Source organism: Prinia subflava, chromosome 1 (assembly GCF_021018805.1).
Source record: "Prinia subflava isolate CZ2003 ecotype Zambia chromosome 1, Cam_Psub_1.2, whole genome shotgun sequence".
NCBI classification, from domain to species: domain Eukaryota; kingdom Metazoa; phylum Chordata; class Aves; order Passeriformes; family Cisticolidae; genus Prinia; species Prinia subflava.
Genome location: NC_086247.1, coordinates 126,489,454 through 126,514,946, shown reverse-complemented (window position 1 = coordinate 126,514,946; position 25,493 = coordinate 126,489,454). Strand labels below are relative to the sequence as shown.

The 25,493-nt window shown below is 39.4% G+C and overlaps 1 long non-coding RNA gene across 1 annotated transcript; it reads right to left on the bottom strand.

Annotated features, from left to right (window-relative positions):
* LOC134558015 (uncharacterized) lies at positions 1–25,478 on the bottom strand. Its single transcript, XR_010082242.1, has 4 exons — positions 25,340–25,478; positions 24,931–25,129; positions 1,950–2,065; positions 1–1,535 (listed from the first exon to the last, which is right to left on the bottom strand). It is a non-coding gene; the product is annotated as an uncharacterized LOC134558015 (long non-coding RNA).
* Between the last annotated feature and the right edge of the window lie 15 nt (positions 25,479–25,493).

Sequence of the window (25,493 nt, the reverse complement as noted above, 5' to 3'; positions counted from 1 at the left end):
TTGCTGAATTCATTCCCAGACTCTTAAATTGTGACTTTTTAAAAGCAGACTTCCTTATTGTGAAAATGTGGATATTCTTACTCATTCATTACAGAGAGAATTATTAGGATGCAATATTTTCAAGACCTGTATGTTAATCATCATTATTAATGCAAATCAGAATATGAAAAGCAATATTCCTGTTGTATGAACAAGACCATATTTGAGAATTACATGTACCAGTGTATCAGGAGTGGCATCTATTCTCTGTAGACACTTAATTTTGTAAAAAATTGATATCTGCTCTGAAAAATAGCCTGGACTGAATGAGTTATCACTTCATAGTTGAGGGAGGGAAAATTCACTGGAAGGGTGTAAAAGTTTAGTGTAACAACAAATTCAGTGATCAGGTTTGTTAGTGTGTCAGATATTTCTCCACAGTTTTTACATCTCTAAGGCACTGCAGAACATCTCTGCTGCTGCAGAATATATTTGCAGTGACCATGCAATAGACAAACTGCTCTGGGGTTTTACGCTGATGAGAATAGCACCTTGTTTAATTTTGTTTCTTTTCTTAATCTCTTGAACTATATGAATAATAAATATTTGCAGTATTACCTTACAGGGTAATCAGTGGAGCCTTCATCTGACAATGAAATGCTCTTAAGTTTAGTTTCACTAAATATGGTCCTGGCATTCCTGTTTTATTTTGGAAAAGTCTTCTGGAGAGCGTTTCTGTGCTACTGATGATGTGATACTGAAACTGAAACATAAGTTGGTGGAATCTCATGCATTACTACTTCTGGATAATTGTTCAACACCAACATTCCATGTATGTTTGGTTAACTATATCCAGCAATCCAGCCTCCATTTCTTTGCTATTACATCTTCAGGAAAGTTTGGATCTGGGTTGGCAGCTTTTATTGCGGCACTCCAGCAGATGGCTGTGGCCATGACCTCTGGTGCATTGCTGTAGTGCAGCACTGCAGGGTTTTTTGTTGGTTTCGTTACCAAAGCCTGCCCATCTGAGCTAACTACTGTAGAGATTTACAAAGGAACACACCCACGTTCCTGGGGTTCGTGTTCCTGTGGGAGAGCAGGAGTGGCCTCTCTGTTGCGCGGCTGATGGATAGCGGTGGGTGTGCAGAGCACAGACCTCTGCAAGGAACTGTCTGCAGCTCTGCTCTGAAAAACATTCATATTCCACAAATGCTAAATAGTGATGTATCAGGGTAGTTTAGACCTGATTTTACGATTGATGAGCCTTATTTCTGCTCATCACCACTAGCCATGTAGCATTGCAACTTTAGCTTGAGATTAGTGAGCACTTTCACTGAATAACATCAAATGTCCCTCTGAAAAAAGCATTAAAAATGGCAAATATTGAATAATTGTGTAACTAGCAAAGCATAGTCATACTTAGAAAGATCTGGACATATAAGTATGTGCAAAGTTATGGAAATGTTAAGTTTTTTATAAACAAAATCCTCTTGAATGGCAAATTAACTTCTTTGGAGTTGATGCAATACATCATGTACTAAGTGTGTTGGTGAATCCTGTTGGAGAACAAAAAGTTAAAAAAGTAAATTATATACATAATAAAATACCCTACAATGTGTAATATATAACAGATAAATAATGTTCACATACTTTATATAATATATGGTTTAGGTAATACATGTAATATACACACAAAAAAAACCCACCCCAAATGTGTGTGTATATATATATATATATATGTATGTATGTATATATGTGTGTGTGTGTGTCTATCCCAATAGGAATTACCAGGCAAGAAGTACAAGTGTGTTACTTTTGCTAGTACTTTACACTGAAGTGCTGAATCTATATTTGATACATTGATAAAGTGGATGGGTTTTTAAATATCCCCTGGACAGCTAATGAGATTTGCATTGGTGTTGCACCTTCCAAAATGAAACCATTCATTTCAAAGACAAATGAATATTCACCTCAGTGGACTTCTGGCTTTTGTGCTTTCTTCTTGGGCAGAAATATTACTTCTTATTTAACAGATTTAGATTCTGTACTTCCCCATTTGGCAGACAGTGACAGGAAACAGCAGAACCTGGAGAAATTAAATGGCTCAAGAATCACTGTCAATGAACTAACTAAAAAAAATCCTCAAAAGGAAAATAACAAAACTATCTGTATGTAGGTATCAGAGGAATGCTAAAGTAGATACAAAAATCAACTTTACAGCACTGTTTAGCTATTGTTTTCTCGACTGAAAAGACTATTTCCAATTTTTTTCTTTTTTATAGAAATAAGTAAAATGTAGTAGGGTGTTTTGTCATTTCCTGTTACAAATACACCAGTGTTTTCCTTTGTCAACTTAATCATTAAATTAAAAATATAAAACGAATAATTTTAAGTAATTTTAAAATCAAATGTCCTTCTAATGAAATATTAAATGTGCTATGTATAAGGAAAGCAGTCATTCAAATGCAGCAAGAAGTAAAGTGTAATTAAGATAATGCTAACAGAATTCTAAGTAGTTGGATAGAAAGATACACTGCTCTTTCCTGGTGGGATTAAAATATGATTTATCCCTTTCGCACGTAATTCCATTAAAAAGTAATATCAAATAATCAGGAAGGAAGTTTTATTGTTTTATTAATGTAGTACAACATTCAAAGTCCTAAACCATTTTTAAGAGACACATTTGGCTTTTGTAATTTTAATATCTTGATCTTTCTTTTTATAGACTGTATAATCTGTAGATGTTTGCAAATTACTACTCAGATGCCCAAGTCATAGCATTAAACTACCAGTGCTGACTGAAATTTGGTATCCATGGAAGAAAAATGTATTCTATTATGAATCAGAAGAAAAATGAGGAGTTTTCCAGGAAAATGCTGATTCAAGTATATTTTGGAAACTCAAACTATAGGGATGTTATCAGGTAATGTATTTCGCTATGGTGTAGGAGCAGGGTCCTACAGGCAGCTTCAGTCCCTGTTGTGGTTTGTGAGTGCAGGATCTGGGTTACACAAAAACCATAGAGATTCAATGGAATCTTGCAGGCATAGCTAAATCCAGGATTTTGAAATCCTAAAATTGATTAAATCAGGAATAGAGACATTTAAATTTGCTAAAGACTTCAGTATGAGACCAGGGATTGGTGAATGGTTTGCCTACTAGAAAACAAAAACTATGAACTGGACATTAGCAGTGGCAGTACCACTGCTGTTCTGACAGCCTTCACCCATCAGGTTTGTTTCTCTTGTGTGCACAAAAGTGCACTGTAGTTTTCACCTCCAGCACATGAAGAGGTGTGTATATGTGTATGTGCACACCTATATGAATTAATATTTTAGTTAATCAGCTCTGAAAGCCTATAATAGAAGACCTAAACATTGATGGGATCATTGAGTCTAAGGATTGTTCTGATTTTTTGCTGATGAATAGGCTATTAGGCTTTAATAGCACGTTGTTTAAACCACTTTTTTTGTGGAAGAATTATTATATATTGACTCTCTCTGCCATCTTTGTAATATACTGATGGTCTTGACAGATTTCCAGGACCCATTTGTTAACAGTCCCGGGAGGGGTGTCATGATGATAAATAATGACTGTATCATCCAGTGTTGTCTCTAGAGACATGTTCCCTCCAGAACAGGGTGACTGGGAAAAATGGCTAATGGCTCAAACTGAAGTGACATACAGACTGAAGGTTTCATATGACAGTATTTCAAGCTAAAGGCAGATTCTGTATATTGGTATACATCACCTCTCCTCAGTGTGTTTTTATCCAAATAATTTCCTGACATGGTTTATTCAACGGCCTTTCCTGCTTTCCTCTGACCTAATTTCTGCCTTCAAATGGTGCAGCATCCATTCATAACGTGTGTGATGGAGGTGTAGGGTGTATCTGAAAGCATATTAAGCAATAAACACAATGGTGCCTGGAAGCCATAAGCCTGGACATGTCAGGTGGATGGTGCTGGAAATACAGTTTCTAGTTTAACTGTCATTTGAGATGCATTGAAAGTGAATAGTAAAGTTAATGTTTATACAAGTAACTCAAGTGTGTTTTCCTGGAATAGCCAAGATGAAACTTTCCATCTGCTCATGTATAAAATGAGCCTTACAGCCTCACAGTCCTTACACTGTCTTATCTAGGTATAATTTTTGTACCTATCTCAAAGGTGAATCAGCTGATAATAGATCTCCAATGGCTGCCTGGGCCAGCAGCTGGAGTGGGACTGTGAAGGAGGGAGGAACAAACATTAAACCCTTCTATATTCTGTGGGTGAAATACTTGGTATCCACAAAACATATTCACAGACTTGAAGGAAGGAAATTAACACAAACCCATTCCTCCTTATGGGTTTCTAACCTCCCATTTGCCCTCTGCGCTGGGGTGTTTTCCAACAAAGCCATCTTAAGATTAATTTTCTTACTTACTTACTTACTTAATTGAATTTTTGCTATTCCAAGCAAAAAATAATTGCACCTTTTAGGTGGCTGGAGATCACTTAACACATTGTTTTCCATATTGTTTGTTTCTATTTATTCTCACGAATACATATGCCTGTGCACATATCCAGAGTACACAATTTATACATCAGATTGTAGTGAAATCTGCAGCAAGAAACATGAACAGTAGGAGGCCAATAATATTCATTTAAAAAATTGATAGCAAAACTTATTTCTACACCTCTGGCAAACCTAAAGCATTCAGGTGGAAATATCCTTTTTAGTCACATTCTGCAAATACCAAGGTGAACAGTCAATGCAGAATAAAATGTTCATTGCTCTACCAGAAACTAGCTATAGATTAGGTGTAAGCCCCAGTACAGTCAGCAGAAGACTCACTGAACTGGGATTTGGAGCACAATTTAGCTGAATCAAGGAAATGTTTTTTTCTAAATTTTGTTCATGTACTTGGTTACATATTTAAAGATAACTTTTATTAGGTATCTGATTTTTTAAAACTTTTATTAAGAGTTTTGTGAAGTTTATGAAATTTTGTAGAGATCTTTGGTCAAATGTTATGTTAAAATGTTACTGAAACTTTTACTATAATTTAAATAAGACAAGAAGATGCTCTTTTTTTTTTTTTTTCTTTTCTTTTAATGCCAAAAAGAATGTTGTAGATTGGATAAATACTTATTTAAATTTTTTGTTTGGGCAATCATCACTCTGCCAAGGATTTTAATGTGATGTGGAAAGGCTGGCACCTCTAGAGCTGTTTTGCTTCCTGCTCAGAAGCAGCACGGAGCTGGAACTGGGAGGAATTAAACAGGAGAGGCTGCTGGATGCAAATAATATCCAGAGGCTGTAATGTAATGTGAAGGACTGTCTGGACACTCTGACCCATTCCATTTGCTCGTGCACTGGATGTGACAGTCCTGTTGGACATCTGGAAAATGCCCTTAGCTTTGTGGTTGTTCAATGTACCTTCAAGCTGCTCATCTGGTGAACTTGTCAGTCACATTCCCCATTGGAAATGCAGGGACAGAAGGACAGGGTGGCAGTGCCAGGGTGGCAGTGTCCTTTGAGTTTCAGGTGCAGACACAGTACCCGTGAGGAGAGTTCTCTGATAGATCTTACACTGCCTCATGCCTTCTGCCCGAGCCCCCATGGCTTTCCACGCTCCTCTGCCTTTCCCCAGCAGGCGCTCTGCGAGTGCCTGCGGGTGCTCCATGGCCATGGGGTGGCAGAGATGGGCTCTCTCACACACCCTGTGTGCATCCTGCAGCAAAGTCCCTTGAGCCTTTCCTCAGGAAACCTCTATGAGTGACAAGCCCTGCTTGTCAGACCCCATCAGTGTGGGGATTTCACGTCCATAGACAGAAGTTGTTTATTTAATCTTAATTTCATGCCTGCATTCAAGGCAATGGCTTTTTGCACATGTTTACTCCCTCAAATATACACACTCAGATTCTTGAACCCTCAGGTCATTGTACATTTAGCTGGAAAAACATAGGTATGGGTAATAATACATTGTTAATATTTAATCAAACCCTATTAAGATTTCCACCAAACTAATGCTCAGAAATCTGAACAGATTAACTAAAAGGGAAACATCATTATTTTTAAAGTCTCAGGTAAATTAGCTTTATGTAATATTATATATGATGGATAAAATACTGTACAGAAGATAATCTTTGCCAGGTATCTACATTTTCAGAAATGAAAGAGCTTTGTACTGCAGTTCCCATGCTGTTTTATATTGTTAAACAACATGTGTTTAGATGAGTTAGTGTCCCATCAAAAATTCAAGCCTTCAAGCAAATTCTGACAAATCCTACACAGAATTTAATTACATTAGGAGGAAGAAACAAAGGCAATTATAATACTAAGAGTTTGCAAAGAAATCTAAGTTCCATCCCTCCTTGGGCTATCTTAATGCAATGTACTGACTGCAGCCAGCTTGAACCAAGCACTAGAATTGTCAGTGGGCTTTCTATCCCAGGTTTCTTGCTGAAAAAGTTACTTTTCTTGGGGTTATGATGAAACTGTGATTTAACATTGCAAAAGACTGTCTCTAGTCTCTGGTTCCTGACTGCACAGCGCCTGTTTGCACGAAGTCTCCTTTGAACTGTGGAAGAACAAGGTTGAGTCTATCCCATACTTGGACAAAGAGAAATTGCTATTTTTAATTTTGTGTGAACAAACACTTCAAAGCACCTTATTACAGCTGATAAAAATGAAAAGATTTTCTCATGTAGACAAGTTTACATGTTACGTGAGTGAACACATAGACAGGACTTAAGATTTCCACTTTCTTAGCCTCATCTTCAGTTTCTCTGATTGGCTACAGATTTCTTCAGACAACCAAATCTGAGCCATGGAGTTGAGCTCAATGCCCAAGTAAATCTGCATGTGTCAATGCTCTCTGGAGAGAGATGAGTTTGATCTGTCTCCAGCTTCCCAGGAACGGGGGTGGTTTCTGTTGGGGTCACACCACTGGTCCTGTTCTTAGTTTGTTGTTTGGCTCATGGGCTCTGCACAGAGCATCTTTTTCCTGAAAAAGGTCTAGCAGAGAGATGAGTCCATCCCTGGCACATCTTCAGAGCACCACAACACTGCTTGAGTGTTGGCAACGAGGGAGGGCTGTGCCTAAGTTCCTCCTGATGGGAAACTGCCTAGACAAGCACATTTATCCTTTCACAGAAAGATATTTACCATATAGTTCCTCTGCACCCTAATGACCATACTTCCTTCATATTCCCTGCTGCTGTGCCCCAGAATAATCTGTGCTCTAATGGCTAAAACACATCATTGCAATGCTAGTCTTAGGGTGTTTGTACTTCAGATTAAAGGATGTGGTTCTGACAAGACATCTGCTGAGCAAACCACTTTTTCCTTAATCAGCATGCTCTGCCCCTATCTGCTTAATCTCTTCTAAGTCTCATGACAAAAATAATTGAGCCCACAATCTCCGAAGCATGGGCTCTTAGGGGATTATTTATGGCACTGACTAATTTGGGATTTATTTCTTAGAGGGATGCTGTGTCTGGAAATCTAGGCACCCCTAATTTTCCTTCCTTTAAAACTTTTATCACACTGCAGGAACTTTCTCTTTTCCATTTTTAACAGTAATTATACTGTCAGATAAATCAGTAAATCCTTTAGATTAGATATTTTGCAACTGGATCATTTCTATGTGGAGTCTTCTGTGGTTCATAAAAGGTGGATTTTCCTCCAGTGGAAGTATTTTTGACATCTCTCTTTTACATGACTATCAATTTTTGCAGCAATTGCAAAGGTCTGACATCTCAGTTGTCTTCTGTGTTTGGTTGGTGGTGTTGAGCAGGTTCAAAGACAATAGGCAGGCTGGAGTCAGGCAGACAGACTGTGTGAATGCTGATTTGGTTCTCTAGAACCAAGCTAAAATCTTGTTGTCCCTGTTCCATTACGACTGTACTTGTTAGCTACTTAGCCCACAGATTTGATTCATGTGATTTTGATTTGGAGATGCCTTGCAAAGCTCCTTATGTAAATGGAACTCTGCATGATGCAGGAGTCAAATAACTGAGTGCCAGGTGAATGTGAGAAACCTGACAATCTCTCTGCAGCACGCCCTGCAGGTGAGGGACATGGTCATGAAGGGAGCAGAATAAACAAGCTTATTCATGAGATACACAAGCATCTTTTCTTTAAAGCACCAGATTTGGAGCTGGTTTCTGAAACTGGCTTCACTGCTGCGTCACTGTGTGTTGGTGGCAGAGGATGGTATAAACAAGCCCCAGCTCCTCTGTTCTGCTCCACAGGTGTCTGACCTCAGTGTGGTTATTTGCTCTCTCAATGTTGTAGTCTTCCCACATCCAAAAAAGGAGGGGTGAAAATGAACCCATCTTTTCTGGTGCCTGGAAACTAAGGAAGAGCCCTGTGTAAATGCAAGTTATGAATAGTTTTTCTTCCCTAGTGTCCTGATCAGCCTGTCTCTTACGGGAAGTGCTGAAACTTTTTATCCTCTTGGTGACTTTTTTGGAGCTACAGATCCCAGGGGTTGTTAATGACACCACACAGGCAAGCAGATAGTCCCACAGACAAACAAAATTAAAGATAAGTTTTCCTGTTTGTCACTGCAGTGATCAAATATTCACATGCTGAACTAACTTTAGCTCTGTGATGAGGAGGAGGTAGCTGGTATTTTGTGAATCTCTGGGAGGAGAGTGGAAGTTGGAGTGTCAAAAACCAGCAGGAATTGAAATCTCTGCCTTTGGTATGTGTTATCAGTTGTGGAGAGCAGGGAGAAACTGCAGTGGTGCCAGGAGCATGGTTGCTGTCTTTAGTGACATATTTCTGTGGGGATTGCTGCATTCCTGGTTCATTTCAGAAAATGTGGCTCCCTGACCTGCCGTGCACACCCCTGAGTGCAGGGCAGCAGCTGGGGCAGAGCACACCCAGCTCATGGCACCAGGTGTCTCAGAAGACCCTTGTCACCATGCCCTCTGCTCTTCCTTTCTTCTGCCCAGCTGTTTCCATTATCATGTTTCACCTCTGGGCAGTGTTGCACTGGAGGAAGCCTGCTGCTCATCGTGGCCATGCAAAGGTGCAGTCATGCTGGTCCTGGCCGGCTCATCTGTGCCTGTGTGACTGCTCAGTTCAGGGTGTAACTCTGTACAGGTGAGTTGGTGCTGCAGGTGCGATGTCAGTGTTTGGCTTCACTTGATTTCCTGGCTCTGAAGAGAGCCTATCACCTTCCCCAGAGTGGGAAGGTGAATTATGTTCCTTGCCACTTTCTATGTTCTACAGAATAATTATTTCTTGTGAAAGGGGGGAGAATATATTTCTCGGCTTCTGAAGTGCTCTTACCTCTCAGAAATATGTTCATGAAATACTCCAAATGAAAAGCTTTTGTCTACATATTTTATCATTTAGCCAGAAGTGCCACTGTTGTGGAGAGGCTTCATTTATTACTTTGCTTAAGTGTCAAGTCCTCATTTCTGGTTTAATCTGAAGACTATTTCAGACTTGAGCTCTTTGGGGAAAGGAAATGAAAGTGGGCTCAAGAGTGCTTTGTTGCTGAGCCCCTGGTTACCACTCAGGAAAATGCTTTTATGCGTCAGATGGATAAAAAATACAAGGGTTCATTCAGGAATGTAACATCCATTTAATTGATCCATTCACAATCCCAAAATTAAAGACAGGATTTATTAGGCTCTGACATATGGGTTGAGTATGCTCCTTTTGTTCTAGATGACGTTTTCCTCCTCTCAAATTTAGCTAAAAATGTAATAGCCCCTCAGTTCAACAGATTCACAAACCATCTTTGTCTCTTTTTGGTCAGCCATTGACTCTTTGTAAAGCCCAACAAGGAATCACAGTCTCAATGGACAGTGCCACTATGCTGTGGAGTAAGAAAACCAAAAAATACTATCATGAATTACTTATAAAGTTCACTGAGATACAGCCACTGACAAGAAGACTGTGTGACTGCTCAGTTTAGGGTGTAACTCTCTTCTTGGCTTAGCTCTTCTAGGCTTTTCTTTCTTTTTCCTTCACAAAAGACTTTCATTACTGAGCTACAAAGGTGTAAATGGGCTGACAGTGTTTCCTGCATTCATGGAGTGACAGAAAATCTAACAAGTACTGTGGGACATGGACATTTTTCCTGGTAGCATGTTTTATTTTTAAGCTCAGGAATACCAGCTTCTTCAGATAAATATGCAGTCTCCCTCAAACATGAAAGATACCTCCTGCCTTCTTCTTGACTGTGCAAGTCACAGCTGCTGGGCCTGTTTTGAATCCATCAGGAGCAGGTTAATCAGATCCCATCACAATTTCAGTATCAAGAGAAGAAGCACTAACTGGATTGCTTGGAATGTGTGTGAGATTGAAGGAAATGGGGACTAAGGTGGGCTTAGGGCAGAGCCATGCATTTCCAACCTGTGCATTGCTAGGGGCTGAAGCAGTGACTAGCCCTGGGTAGAGCATACCTAGGTTTCTGAAATACACTGCTTACTGTCACCTCCGTCCCTTGGACCCTGCTGCAGAGCCACAAGGACTTTCTGCAAAGTCACGAGCTGCTAACAGCCACAAACTACATCAGCCAAACCATGCAACAGACACAAAAACATTATTCATGTATTTAAGTTCAACCAGACACAAAAAATCCCACTGTTTCACCACTTTACATATGTTGGATTTTCTTGCACATCTTTCAAGATAGCTGAGTCCCCTCTGAGCTGCTTATGAGGGTTAGGTTAAAGTCCAGACCTCTGGGCTATGATGCTGGTGAACCCTCTGAAAAACATCCTTCCTCTCTGTCAAAGAGCTCTTGGAAAGTGCTTGAGGTGTTTCTCACCAGTTCTGCCTTCACCCCACAGCAGGTTTCCCTCGCCTCACAGTGAGACTGTAACACGTAACTACATCAAAGTCTCATCAAAGCTGCAGGGGCAGTAAGTGCTACTGGTGGGCAATACAGATCCTTTTGCAGTTAAAACTAGGAAACTCATTTCCTAATCTCAATTTCATGTTTGCATAGCCCTTCCATTGTTTTGTGCCCAAGGACATTGCTAAGGACAAGGTGCCTTTTGGGGACAGCACTTTGTCAGTTGTATCCTGTAACATGCTGGGGTACAAGAGGCCTCTGCTCCGCAGGTGAGAAGCTGTAGCCATCCCACACGCATGCTGGTTCCCAAAGTTACCACCTCAATTTCTGCTGCCCCCCTGGACAGCACAGAAATGCTTTACTCATCCGTCAGGGACAGCTCTCACCCTCCTTGCTGTTACCTGTCCCTCCTGTCATGGGCACTGTGTACCAAAATGGTACATTCTCTGGCTGAAACCTCACTGTTCAGAAAGCTGTTTGCAACAGAGAACTGTTTTCTAGGGAGCTTCTACTTCTTGCTTTATTTAATGCCTAGCCTTAAATTTTGTTTATTTAACAGTGTATCTTTTAGAACCAGGAGTAATCCCTGCAGGCAGATACCCCGATTTCAAAGGCTAGACGTATATCACCTGTTTAATTAAGGAAGGGCTTTGCCTAGGACAGCTGAAATAATTTGCCAAGAGAAAACTAGATTTTTCGATGCCTTGCAGCATTATATATAGCAGCTTTTAATGAAATGGGTAAACTTTCCATTGTAACTTTAAAGTTATTTAACTTCTCCCCACTTTGCCATCTGATTCTCTTATTTAATGTGGCTTGCAATTAGTTTCTGCTGGCTTCCTTCAGAGCCACTTGTTCAAAAACACCAAAACCAATCCTTTGGCACCACAACAGGGAGATGCTTGAATATCTGCAAACCCCCCACATACAGATAAAGGAGGGTAAATTTTTTTTCTGCAGTGTGTGCTTGTTTCTTTGCTAAAAATGAAGCAAATTTTTGCTGCATTTACTTCAGAGGAGATACACAGCCTTATCCTAGAACAAGTAAGGTAAGTGTGGTGCATGTAAAGCTTCCTATAGATGATGGTTTTTTAAACTGCATCTGACGTGACACCAGGATTTCTTTCTTAGCACTTTGCAGGACTGAATTCAAACTGAAGTCTACAATCCTTTCTTTTCAGATGTTGGAACAAATATAAAACATTTTAAAATACATCCATTTTCTTTACAGTTTGTGTTAAATTACAGATGCCAAGTTAAAAGTATCATTCTCTCTTTGTCTTCTATGGGACTCACGCTGAGGCTCTCTTAGTTGCTGAGCAGTAGAAAGTATAGCTAGAGCTTTACATTGATTTCTGTGTGAATTACATATACATGTGAACCCTCAGATGCAGGCAATTTAGAGGAACATTTTCTGCCTCCAGAATGTATTCAAATTGCTTGTTTTACCCAGCTGTCTTGGTTATAAACATTTTTCACACTGTTTGGTTTTGTTTTCTCATTTCTTTGCTTTTTAGCAATATTGAACCTGATGGAGAAACAGATTTGTTTTCTTTTCTTAATGATTATTGTCTATGCTGATGACTCTTCCCCAGTAAAATGTAGGACAATTGATTAATGCTATGAAAAGTAATTTGTGTTGTTTTGTAAAGCTTGCAACTATTTCTGTGTTGCTTTTGTTAGGCTGCAGACTGTAAGCCTGCTTTTAGGAGCAAATCAGAAGTGGAATGAATATATGTTACTGTGAGAAAAGAGTGGGAATTAAAAAGCTGTGATAGACAGTCCAGTGGTGCTTTCCTCATGCCTCTATTTTCAGGTTAATAGCTGGTCTCTCTGAGTGACAGGTCCCTCATTCTTCCATAAGCTTTCTTGTGAATGTCTTCTTCCCGAATCATGTCAAGCTGTGGAGTCACTCTAAAAGTAATCATAGTAATAAAGAAAAGCACTATGAATATTTTTATTACTATCTAGTCTCAAATGTAGTCCAGACAGAGGCTGAATTTTTGCTACCAAAACAAAAAGTATGAGAAAAACATTGTAGCAAATAAGCAACAGTATAAATAGTAACAAAACAAATATCCATTTAGATGATACACCATACAAATTGGTCTAAACAGTTCTCTATTAATCTGTTTATATCACTTTCTCTCTCACTTCTCCTCCTAAACCTTTTAAATCTGATGTCGTGCATAATATCAAATGAATGCTGAGCAATTCTTCCTTGACAACATAATGTGGAGCTAACACTTTACATATCTAACCCAGTATATACAAATATAATAACATATGGCACAGAATTAAACTCCTGGCTGCTGTTCCACTGAACTAAAAGGCTCTTTCAGTCAGAAATGGATCACACTTGTGGTTTTTCCTGTGTCCAAATCTTAATATAGTGATATATTAGATAACAGTGAATCTAGGGTAGATACCTCTGTGGTACATTAGGGGATGTTAAGGCTGTAAAGCTACATCTAGATTAGGGTATTAAAAGTATTAAGGTTTGTTTACTGGTGAAGAGACCAACAGGCATGATCTACCCTGCCCCTGTAAACAGGCTGTAAAACAACATGGTGGGGCACCCTCTGCCTGCTGGGAATGGTGCTCAGGGAGCTCATCCCTGTGAGTGTCCTTGGGGTACTTTGAAAATACCTCTCCCACCTGGGAGAACACTGGCTCCTACGGCCAGGGACCAGCCTGATCATGTGAACAGTGTCCTGCAACACAGCATTTATCATTCTCCCAGTAACAGTCCCTGGCACTGTTTAGTGCAAACCTACATGAACTTCGTGCTGGTTTCATATCTGTTCTTGCTGTTCACCTACAGATTTGGTTCACCACATCCAAATTCATCATGTCAGACCCATTTGTGGTTTGCAGGCTTACAGCTGCCACTTTGCCAAGTTGAGTATGGAGGGGAAGGATGACTGCACGGGGGGGACTCACAGCTGAATACTGAGAGGCCTGGGCACACTTTGTCATTTAAACAGATCAGGAAATAGCAGAACGCTGAAGTACCACTTGTAATATGTACAGTCAACAAACAATCATCCAGTTGCACAGTCTGGAAATACAATGTACAGAAAACAGTAAAGGGAATAATGAAGTAGGCCAGAACATGGGGTTATGTGGGATAGACGTGCTTCTGTTGCCTCATGCTTTGTCTGCCTTTCATCCTGATTTCAGCTGTTTGTTTCTTGGGTTTTTTTCACTGTTTGGATTTTATTTGTTTCCACTTCAGTGTTAGGCATTTACAATCTCCTACCAGTTTCATCAGAAACTCTAGGATAGCTACGTGTGATGCCCAGAAACGGACAAAAGACTTTTTCTGAAACCAGTGTTTAATGGAGATTGAATTTAAAAAATCTACAAAATTGTTATTTTCTTCTGATAAATGGAAAAAACACAGACAGGAATGATTTTCAGTGGGCTTTATTTTTGGCTGATTCTAAGGAGATTAAATTAAACACTCATTCTTCACAAAACCAAACTCAATACCTCTGCCAAGGCAGTTTGTATCATTACTGTGCATATGTTAATATGAAATTGTATTTTGAAGTCAAAGACTACAATTCAAGGTGATCAACAGCAACAACCAAAAAATCATAAGTTCCAAGTAATTTTTCTATGGTTGTCTTTTGTTGACCATGTCAGATCGCATATTGTATGCTGTTTGGATTTGGTACTTTGAAAATACTTCTTAATTATACTCTAAAAGTTTATTTGTTACTAAGTAAATATCGTACATATATGCTGGATGTGAACAGAACCTAAACAGAAGAGAAACTGAAGAATTTACTGATAGTGAAGAATAATTATGCTTCTGGCCAGCAAAAAAATCTAGTATGTTTTGGAGGGGAAACAAAATCTCAGGGGGGAAGGAAAGGCAGCTAGTTGCCATCAGCAAATAAGTGGCAGGAAGTCATACTTCACATCGAACTAGAATAACACAAATGACACAGTGAAGCACAAGCTAATAACTGCAGCCATTTTGCTGGGGGCAAGTAATTGAGAGACATGGGAAGCAGTTTTAGGAATGCCAAGAAAATACATCATTATTGGCTATTTGATGGGACATGTCAAAAAGGCACAGTCAGCTGAATATTAAGACACATTTGAATAGACATATCTGTAGCAGCTCAGACAATATTCTACAGATGCAGAGCTAATGCTCAGGAATGACATAAGCAAGGAAGACATTAAGATATTTACACTCCACTTTAGCTCTGCTGTATCCATAATCTGTGGACAGCCCAGCAAGTCCCAGTGAGACAATGTGGTGCACTATGTGGGCTGTGCAGATTGCTGGGTCATCTCCTTCTATTGCACATCCATAATGGCCAGTAGCTAGTGTGAGGATTGCAAAGAAGACAAAAGTTCTTACAGTCTCATAATGAGTCCATTCACTGCACTAGACTGTATTGTGTGTTGACTTCCATGTCAGCTCACAGATAATAGCTGTAGAGGAGAAACAGCTATGGATATGGAATTATTCCATGTAGGTGTTCTTAGCACTGAAAATAGGAAATAAAACTTCCTCTTTCCAGACCACTATTTTTATTCTTATTATAAAACAGAAATATAACACATGCTTCTACAATTTCAATTTTTGCGGCTTCCCCTGTTTGGTGCTACTTTAAAATCAGTCTTGCTTGGCTTTGGCTACATAGTGCTTATTTTATCTCTGTGATAAGCCTCATTGGGACAATGACAGTAACTCATGGAACCTGTATACACAAGCACACCCAGGGATAGTAGCACTGGCCTGCTATCTGCCAGTACCTGGGCCATACTGCTGCTGTTGCACTGGGAGGACTCCAGTGGGGTGATTTTTAAGCAGGCAGAATGACTGCTACCTGGTTTTGATTTATAATGGGAAACATTCCCTTCTTAGGGTTATTTGGTTTCTCTAATTTCTCACTAAGATAATTCCATGTAGGTTTAAGCAAAGAGAGCTTTGGCTATGTCTTTCATATATTCTGGTTTCTTTCTGACAAACAACACAATTTTCTCAAGAGGTTGATTTTCTGTGCTGGAAGTTTTTGCTTGTGTAGGATGCTGGTGCTGGATGACTCAGAGGGCTAAGGAGGGGTGCAGTGACCCAGAGTCCTTGGAGCCATTGGGATAGTGCAGGTTCCCATTAGCCTTATCTTCTTTTGGCAGTGTAAAAAAACACTTCTAACAGTGAGTCAAGCATTAGGGATGTTTCCTATTGATTACTAAGTGTAAAGGGCAGCTTGAATTGCATCTGGAACACTTGAATGCCACCCTTGGGCTGGCTGGGGAGGGAAGTGATGGCCCCCATTTGTGATCAGCAGCCCATGTGCTCCTCTGAGTGCCATTAAAAAGGGAGTTGGAGGATGTATGATTTAAGCAAAGAGCATGCCTGTTCTGTCACTTTCTTCCTTGCAAATATATATTGATTTGCACACACAGGGCCATCTGAGTTTAAGGTGCCAGGGCAGCAGGACACCAAGTTTCTCAAAGCAAGTGACCAACTCTAGAAATTCTACTGGACAGCAAAGAAACAAATTTCATCTTTACTTCATCAGCCATGTGGTTTACATTAGCCCATAAGCTAATACAGTATAAAAAAGCATGAAAATATCACCCCTGTGAAGATTAAGTCAAGCACTCTCTAATAATGACTTCTCTTAAAACAGGGTCCAGCAGCCTACATTAATTCTGCAATCCACCTTGACAGGCCCTTAAAATAACTTCACAGAGCAACATTTGACATCCTTTACTGAAGTATTTTTGTCAACCTCTGTAGTCACCTATATAGGGTGGCTTAATACAGAACTGCATGTCTCCAAAAAAGAGCAAATATGTAAGAGAATGTTACACAATTTTTTTATGCAGATAAGCTACCTTTTGAAAGATTCTGCTGGCAAATACTATTTGTGGCATGTTTATTACTAGTTTTAGTTGTGGTAAAATAAAAATACAGGTATGAAATTATTTTTAGAAATAAAAACTCCTGGCAACATCCTAAAGAGAGGATGGAAATATCATAATCTAACAGTATTAACTAAATTGTATTTGTGCTGTTTTATTCTGTTTTGCCTTAGAAAAATTGCTAAGACCCTTAATGAAAGTATGTAAAAAAAAAAAAAAACCTAAAAAGGGGGAAAGTCTGTTTGGTATTGTCTGGTTGTCTTGTTTAAGGCACAGAAGAGGCTCAGTTATGCAGGACTGGACCTTTTCATCGCTGCAATCCATAAAAATGAAAGATTTTCACATTAATATTAATCATTGCACAGAGGAAGAGGGTGCCTTGAAATGTTTGCATCATTGAGGCTGGTTTTCAGACTTCATGTTTTAAACTTTGGTTATTATTTTCTCCTAAAAACAAGACAGAGAGCATATGTTCAGCCTACCTATTAATCTCCAGCCAGCAACATTCAGTTTGGAACAAAAACCATCTCGTATACAAGTAGTGTGAGCTGAAAGTCAAAAGTGCTAAGCAGCTGGGCTTTTATTAGTCTCATCTTCATCAAGTGTACTCAGTTGAATTTGAACAGTCAGTGTTTTGGTTTAAATTGTCTGAAATGTTTTTTGCTGAGCTTTCTTCTACTGTGTTTCAAGCCAGAGCTGTGTTTGCCACAGCTCTAAGCTCTTCTGTTCAGCATCTAAGTTTTATATATGTGGTGCAACTTCCACTGCACAGCTCTGGCATCAGCACAAATATGTGATCATTTTGAGCCCATGGGGCACATTTCATCCAAGGACTTCTAAGTCTCCCAATGGATGGCAATCAGGTGCAGAAAGACATCTCTTTTATTTACACTGAATTGCCAGTTGTGGGGACTAGAATCCCAGACTTTGGTATGTGCCAGCTATGTCAGTGCTGGATTTAAACCACTTAAGAATAATCATGAATAAAATGAGAAGTCGTGAAATGATCAGGTGAGAAAATGAAGATTTCCCTCTCTCCACACTGGAGATTCACATATAGCTTACAATTGTAATTTTGTAACAAAGAGAAGGAAGCTTCCCAGAAGATATACAGCCTAAGAAATTTGTTTTAAAAAATGTCAAATGTCAAAATCACCTAAGGTAATGCAAGTGCTCATAGAGGGGATGTCTAACCCAGCAAATGGAGAATCTTATGTCTTGGAAGTCTGATTTTCAGGATTTTTGGAGTAGGACTGTGCCAGCATGCCAGGCCACCTCAGGCTCTGTTTCATGAACATGTGTTCCCAGCTATGCACGTATGTACAAAGTTGCTATTTTGCATTTATAGAAAGTGAAATTAAGAAATTGTTACATACCCTAGGAGTTCAAAAGGTACACAGCCAAAAATAAATAAATAAAATTTAGAAATAGAAATTGTAGTGTAAAAATTTGTTTTATCTGCTTGAGTTTTTTAGGATTACATTCTTAACTCCCTATCACACATCTTAAAATTCAATCAGTGCAGACAAGTGTCCATCAGAGTTAGCGTCCATCAGGGGATTGGGTTTAAATGGAGCACAGTGGTGTATAAATGGCAGAGAGAGCTGAGCCAAATAACTGGAGATTACCTATGTAATGTGATGTTTAAAGACGGACAATGACAAAGACTTTTTTTTCTACAAATGTTAAAATTTTCTGGATATACTAATTTCTTCCACCTGTTACCTACATATATATGAGTGAGAGTAGATTTGAGACATTTTTGTTGGTATTAATGATAATTTTCCCTTTTTTTGTTGACTACCATGAATTTTAATTCAATATCAACCTGTTTGGTTTGTAGCCATTAAGGATTTATGTTTAGGAATTCTCACTTTCTAAGTTTCTAGGGCTCAGATTCCAGCTGTTTAAGTTAGAGGTGTGCTCCCTTGACATGCTCATACCTATGCAGTTAGGAAAGATAATGCTTGCCAGGGTTTTTAGATGAATGACAGCTCTGTAGAAATAAATTACTGTCTGACTTCCTTCTTTTAACATATTCATTTCCTGGCCTGACAACCCCAGATCACATGAAGACACATTTGCATTAGTCACGCTGTCATGTATCAATTGTGGACCAAACAATAGCACATATACTTCTGCTTTGCTATCAGCTCTAAATATGAATTGCCCAAACACTTTTTGTTGTCTCACCATTTGTAAAGTGGTTCTGCTGTTTAATTTTGCCTCAGAAGTGCTGTGGAAATGAATGGAAACTGGAAACATTTGCAATTAATTTTAAACTTGTAAAGGCCTTCTAAACTTCTAAGTAGCATTTAATTGAGCTACCACTTTCTTTATTCAGATGTAGATTTGAAGCATAACAAACATAATAATGACAAGAAAAATATGAGAAATATGTTTTGAACCAATTTTTTAACAATCAGCTCCCAAACCTAAGTCTTCTCTGTTGGTGGACACTAAAGAACTGATTGTACTTTTTTTTTTTTTTTTTTTTTGAATAAGGGAGCATTCAGCGTACTGATGCTTTGAGTGAATTCCAGCATGAGTAATTACATCCTACCATATTTAAATATCAATTAGATTTGGGGTTTTTTTAAATTCATTTCCTGTTTCACACTGGAGGATGAGGCTGCTGTGCCCTGCTGAACAGTAGCCACATTCACCCTAAGGTTGGCAGTGTTCCTGTGGCAGACAAAGTGATATCTCTGTGTCTTGAGGATGATTCTCTGAATGCTTCCCCTCACACCAGTTTTACTCTGGCACAACTCTGGTAGTGTCTGCTCTGACTTACAGCAGCAAAAGTGCGTGTGGGAATTGTGATACAATAACAACTATATAAATATCAAATCATCAGTAGTACTTGATACTGCAGGAAGCTGATTGATATAAGGCTGAATTCTGTAAAATTCACTACTCAATATTTTAAAAAAAAATCTTAGAATTAGTATTTAGCCTCTTGCCTTTTTTCCTCAGTTAATCAGGATGAATTGTGAATATGGACTTTCCACTTCAACATATTTACAGCAACATTAAGTCTCCTGGTATTTGGACTATAGACAGTAGTGTGGTATCTGAGTTATGTTCAATAGTTACATCAAGTACTATTCAATAACTATTTTCATTGAATATTATGCCAAATTTTTTAAAGGGAAAAAATATATGATTCTGTGACCAAAAAACCCCATATTTATTTCTGAGGGACATGGCTGAGAGCCCATGAGTGGTGAGAAAATCAAATTGTTTTCATTAACTTGCAAGCCAAATTCATGCAATGCAGAAAGAAAAGCAGATGAGGACTATTTCAGTTTGGCTTTGATGGTACTGTGAGATACTGAGTCCTCTAAACTCCAGGCCAAATAGAAATTCAAGAGAACTTCACAGGAAACCTTGCAGTGTCATGTCCCTTATTTGCCAGAATATAGGGTCTGATAGTATAGTCCCGACAAAAATAAGGAGGTTTCCAGATGGCTCTAAAAGAAGCTGGATGTGATACTTAAGTGTCTTGCAGTCTTGCTTTCTCTGGACTTTGGTCCTTAAGAGTCATTTTTTAATATTAATCTTAGGTTTGGGGTTCCACTGATGGGTATCTGCTCAGCATGTTTCAGAGGGTGCATCTATAGAATGGGCCTGATCTCCACACCTTTATCATGAGCAGAAAATCCCTAAATTAAGGTGAGACCGGCCTTAGCTGTCAAGTTAAATTGGATGTTAATTTGTGCAGACATTTGGTCTCTCCTGGTTGCAGTGACTAACCAAGGTGGCCTGCAGTGGAAAGTTAGGGCCTTGTTTTATAAAATTGCAATTTTGAAGTGATGCTTTATGTGTGTGAAATGAGATAAGGAGTCACTGCTCTACTGACTCTGTAGAAATGGAAGGTTTCTTAGCTTAGACATCATCAAACTATCCTGAAAGATAGAACCAGATCCAACAGCAAATTAAGGTTACTGCTGAAAGCTGTGCTGTGTGCCAAGCAGCAAGACAAGCCTTGATCTTTATTCTCAGTACTCTTAATGGGCAGAAGAAATGTTGTTTCTTTTCCCCTCAGGCAATTTACGTCCAAGATTCAAAAGAGGGAGTAGTGACTGGGTGACCTTGACTTGCACAGAACAAAGCTTCAAACAGAGTTAAACTGCTCCCAGTCAGCCTGGCTGCTCTTTTGACAATACTCTTGTATTGCTTTGGGTTATCCAGAGTCCACAGGCACAGATTTATTCTGCACTCTAATTGCAAATGACTGCATAAGGTGGCAATCTGAGAGATTTATAACTAATTGCAATGATTGAAGTGTTAATTCTGAAATATCTCACTAACATCCACCTTTTTCATGTTTCTATCTAGTAAGCAAGATAAATCTGTGAACAGGAACTTCAGTGCACATCAGTCTTGTTGACTAAAGATCATGTATTGAGAGTTTGTTATTGTGTGAAGAAAATTACTTATTATAATAATGGTTTTGAAGTTGCAGGGCTGGCATAATTTGGATTAAGGTATTTATTTCATATAAATTAAAATAGAGTTTCATATTACGGACCCAGGGCCAGGTGCACTAATGGGGCAATCTGTACATGCAATCCACAGAGGCCCCTAATTTTGGACACCAAGAAGAGATGTGCCTGGCAGTCGTGAATGAATGCTTGTACACAGCCTGTACACGTATAATATTTCTGCTCACCTAATTCACACATGGGCATGTTTGAAAATAAACCCATATATCATTTTCCTTCTTTCAGCAGAACTAGAGTGACTTTCATTCAAATGCCACCGAAGCCCAATTGCACTGGAAGAGAGATCAGCATTCAAGCTGTCAGCAAAGAAGACTGATGCTGGTCATAAGTCCTCTTGTCTGACAGCCCTGATGTGGGCTTGAGTTGACATACAGCTGTGATCAATGCTACTTAGCTGTACCCTTACCTGATGGCTCATCTGCATGTGGTAGAACAGAGACCAAATTATGCTGAAAAGCACTTATAAATGGGGCTGCTACCTGTGATGAGACACTGACAAACAAAGCATCATCTCTGGATGACACATTTTTAGGTGTATTTAAGTACAGCACCCAGTGAAGCTGTAACAGTTCAGCGATGGTTGTGCCAGGGCTTGGCACTGCACAGGGCTAGTAAAGAGGTAGCTGAGTAATAAACCTTCCAACATTACCTCTCATCCCAGCAATTCTAGTTGATTATTGATATACTGACATTTTATTAGATGGGTGTGCATCTGCACAAGCATCCTCTAAGGTTTTATATCCCAATTTCTAAGCTAATTGTTTTCCTATAGGTTACTACTATTGAGAGGAGGTGGTGCTGGATTACAGCTGGCTGGCTCATAAACTCCCATGGCATGTGAAGATCTGAGCTTATACTTCCTGAATATTTTCACACTGCAATGACAAAAAAGTCTTTGAAATTGGCAAGAGCTCTAAGCTGGCCAGAAGTGGTGTCTTCCCACAGGGTTGGGGATCCCAGTTTTGCACCTGTTTTGCTTTACATGGAGCAGAATCCCAGGCTCCAGGTGAGCATCCTTATTCTCATTGTACACCAATCTACAGAGTACCTTAACTCTCATTATAATGGAGAGTTGTTCACTTCTTCCCTGCCTTCTTTGGGCTGGACAGCAGTGTTCCTCAAGAGGCTGTTATACATTGCTGTGATACAGCACATCAGGAGGATGTTGACACAAAAATGAGCCTGTGAATGTCCTACTGCTAAAACTGCCTTATTTTGGTTTTATTTTTAAAAGAGGTATTAAATATGACCATCATGACAAGAAAGAATGAATCTAAATTCCCTTTGTCTAACTTTCTACTTAAAAACTTCATTACCTGCTGGGTTTTTTTGTTGTTTTTTATATCAGATTGTGCCTCTAAGCTAAAGCATGTTGGATGCCTGGAAGCATTTCTGTTTTCAGTGGGAACTTCTGTTAACATGATTCAATCATTTGTAAATGCAGACATGCACTCAGCAAATTTGATAAGCCCTGAGATGAATTTAGATGCACAAAAATGGTGAAGCAGCCTAATCCTCCCTACAGAAGATAATGTTTAAACAAATTTACATTATTCAGTGAAACACCTGGGCAAGCTTATTTAATATAGTCTTTGCATTTAATTATCCCTCTGATGGGGCACTCGCCATATTTCAAAATATGATTATTTTCTTTGCTATTAATTATTTTAAGATCCTCAAAGGAAACGAGGAGAGAAATAAAAAAGGGGGTCTTAATTAACCTGAGCCACCAAAAGTCATCTTTCTGGAATAGAGAAGATGAGATATGGAACTGAAAATAAATAGTGCCTTAAAAATCATGAATAATGAAGAATAGCTCTTAAAATCGGAAAAGAATTCTATATGAAGGTGTTGTTGCTAGGCATTAGATCAGAAAGGCACACTTACACATAAAACTGTCTTACAGAGGAAAGACAGTAATGGAAAAAATATTTCTGTGAAGAAATCAATATGCACAAAATTATTGGCAGAAGTCAAGGAGGTGCAAAATTATGATACACCCAGAGAAAAATACAGCCCAGAGTCAGCGTCTTCAGTTCTTCTCTCATTTTGCTCTTGTGGGGATGGCATAAAGGAAGCTATTCCTTTTGGGAAGAATTTATTCCACCACATATTTCTGGCAAGTAGTTTTACTAAAAGTGATATCACTGCATAATCCCATTGCTCCTGTCCTTGCAAGAAGCAATACTGCACATGAAAACAGGAGACCCTGCTCTCCTCACCACAGCTGGAACTGCAGTAGGAATGGGGTTTGGATGTTCTTATTCTAGACAGCAAATCAACACACTACAGCAACTTGTGCACGAGCAATTAAATCACCGGGGCTTTTTGCTTCTTTGTTACTACTTGAAAGGATATTTGCTATGAGGGTTTGCACAGGACAAATGTAATTGTATTTATGTTCCTTTGGTTGCCTAGGCACGAGCAAGAGGGAATTGTGCACATTTTAGGCATTTATTCAGTGTTGTACTTTCAGGTTACTCTTGCTTAATCTTTTAATGGTATTTTGCTACTTGAAAGTCTGAATGCAGTCTTGTAAAGATAATGTTTTATGTGCCTTAAACTTTGCAAGGAGCCAGACAGCACCTCGTGCTACTGGCAACAGATTTGCCTTGTATTCTACTCCTGCTATGAACTGTATGTTCCACACGCTGTAGGTGTGAAAAGGGATTAAAACCAGTTCTACAACAGAAGTACCTTTGATTTTTATTCTGACAATTACAAGGCAATTGCACAAATTTTAATTTCTAGTCAAAGTGAAAGCAGTTACCAAATCATACTCCTGCTTCATCTGGAAAACAAATTAAGCTCTTTTATGCCACTTGCAAAAGTAATTCAAAGTCAGCTCTCAGAATTGAAAACAAGACTTAGTTTTCCCTTAGTTTTCCAAAAGTCATGAGGTTTATTTCACTTTTCTGTAGACAGTTTGTGTTGGTGCTTATAATTTCTCTTTCCCACTACTGGTCCTTCCAACACATCTGAAAATGCTTCACTGGGCTGAATCTTGGTGCTGAAAGTGTGTGTTTTCTCTGGGAAACTTTTCAAATTATAGGAAATGCTTGTGAAATCTTAGAAATAATGAGAGAAAAAATGTTTTATGATCGCCTATGTTTGTGTTCTCTGTAACAGAAATATTTTCATGATCAAATTGAAATATATTGCTGTTTTGTCACAGAATTGTACTCTTCCCAGAGACAGCAAGTCCAGAGAAGAGCAGTCAATATGCTCAGAGGGCTGGGGTACCTATTCTGTAAAGCCAGGCTGAGAGCTGTGGCTATTCATCCTGAAGAAAAGAATGTTCTGGGAAGAATTTAGAGCACCTTCCAGTACCTAAAGAGCCCACAGGAGAGTGGGAGAGGAACTTTTGACAAGGGCATGGAGTGATAGGACATGGGCAAATGTCTTCAAACTGAAAAAGAGTAAATTTAGATCAGATATGAAGAAGAAATTATTTACTGTGATGGTGGTGAGGCACTAACACAAGTTGCCCAGAAGAAGCTGTGGATGTCACATCCCTGGAAGTGTTGAAGGCCAGGCTGGATACGCCTTTGAAGTAGAAGGTGTGCCTGTTCATGGCAGAGGTGTTGGAACCAAATGGTTTTTAAGGCCTCTTCCAAACATTCTCTGATTCTAAGAGACCTGTATTCCTCCCCTCTGTCAGTGAGTTCAGTCCATTCAGTCCTCTCTCCGAAATCATCCTTTGAATATCGTGTCATGATATTCATGTATGGTACATACCTTTAAAGATGGAAGTGTACAGAAAGAGGAGTCTGCCGGGTCTCTAACGGGGTGGGAGTTCAGAGCTGTGCTGTCCTGGAAGCGGTGGCAGGGCCAGCAGATGTTGGGTGTGCCAGCAGGTAGGGCGCTAAGGTGGGCTCCTTGCCCAACACACTGTGACTGCCTGGAGGCTGATCCTCTGCTCTGGAGGCCTCTGGACCTGCAGAGAAAATCACAGGTTCAGTCAGGGTGGAAAAGACCTCTGAGAAGATTGAGTCCAGTCTATGACTGAACCACCACTAAATCACTGTGTGCCACATCCAGTCTTTCCTTAAACACCACGAGGGATGATGACTCCACCACCTCCTTGGGCAGCCCATTCCAATGTCTAGAAACCCTTTCTGTGAAGAAATTCCTCCTAATAGCCAACCTCAGCCTCCCCTGGTGCAGTTTGAGAGTTTGTCCCCTTGTCCTGTCCTGTCGCTGGTTGTCTGGGAGCAGAGGCCGATCCCCCAGCTGGCTGCAGGCTCCTTCCCGGGAGCTATGGAGGGTGCCAAGGTCACCCTCAGCCTCCTCTCCTCGCC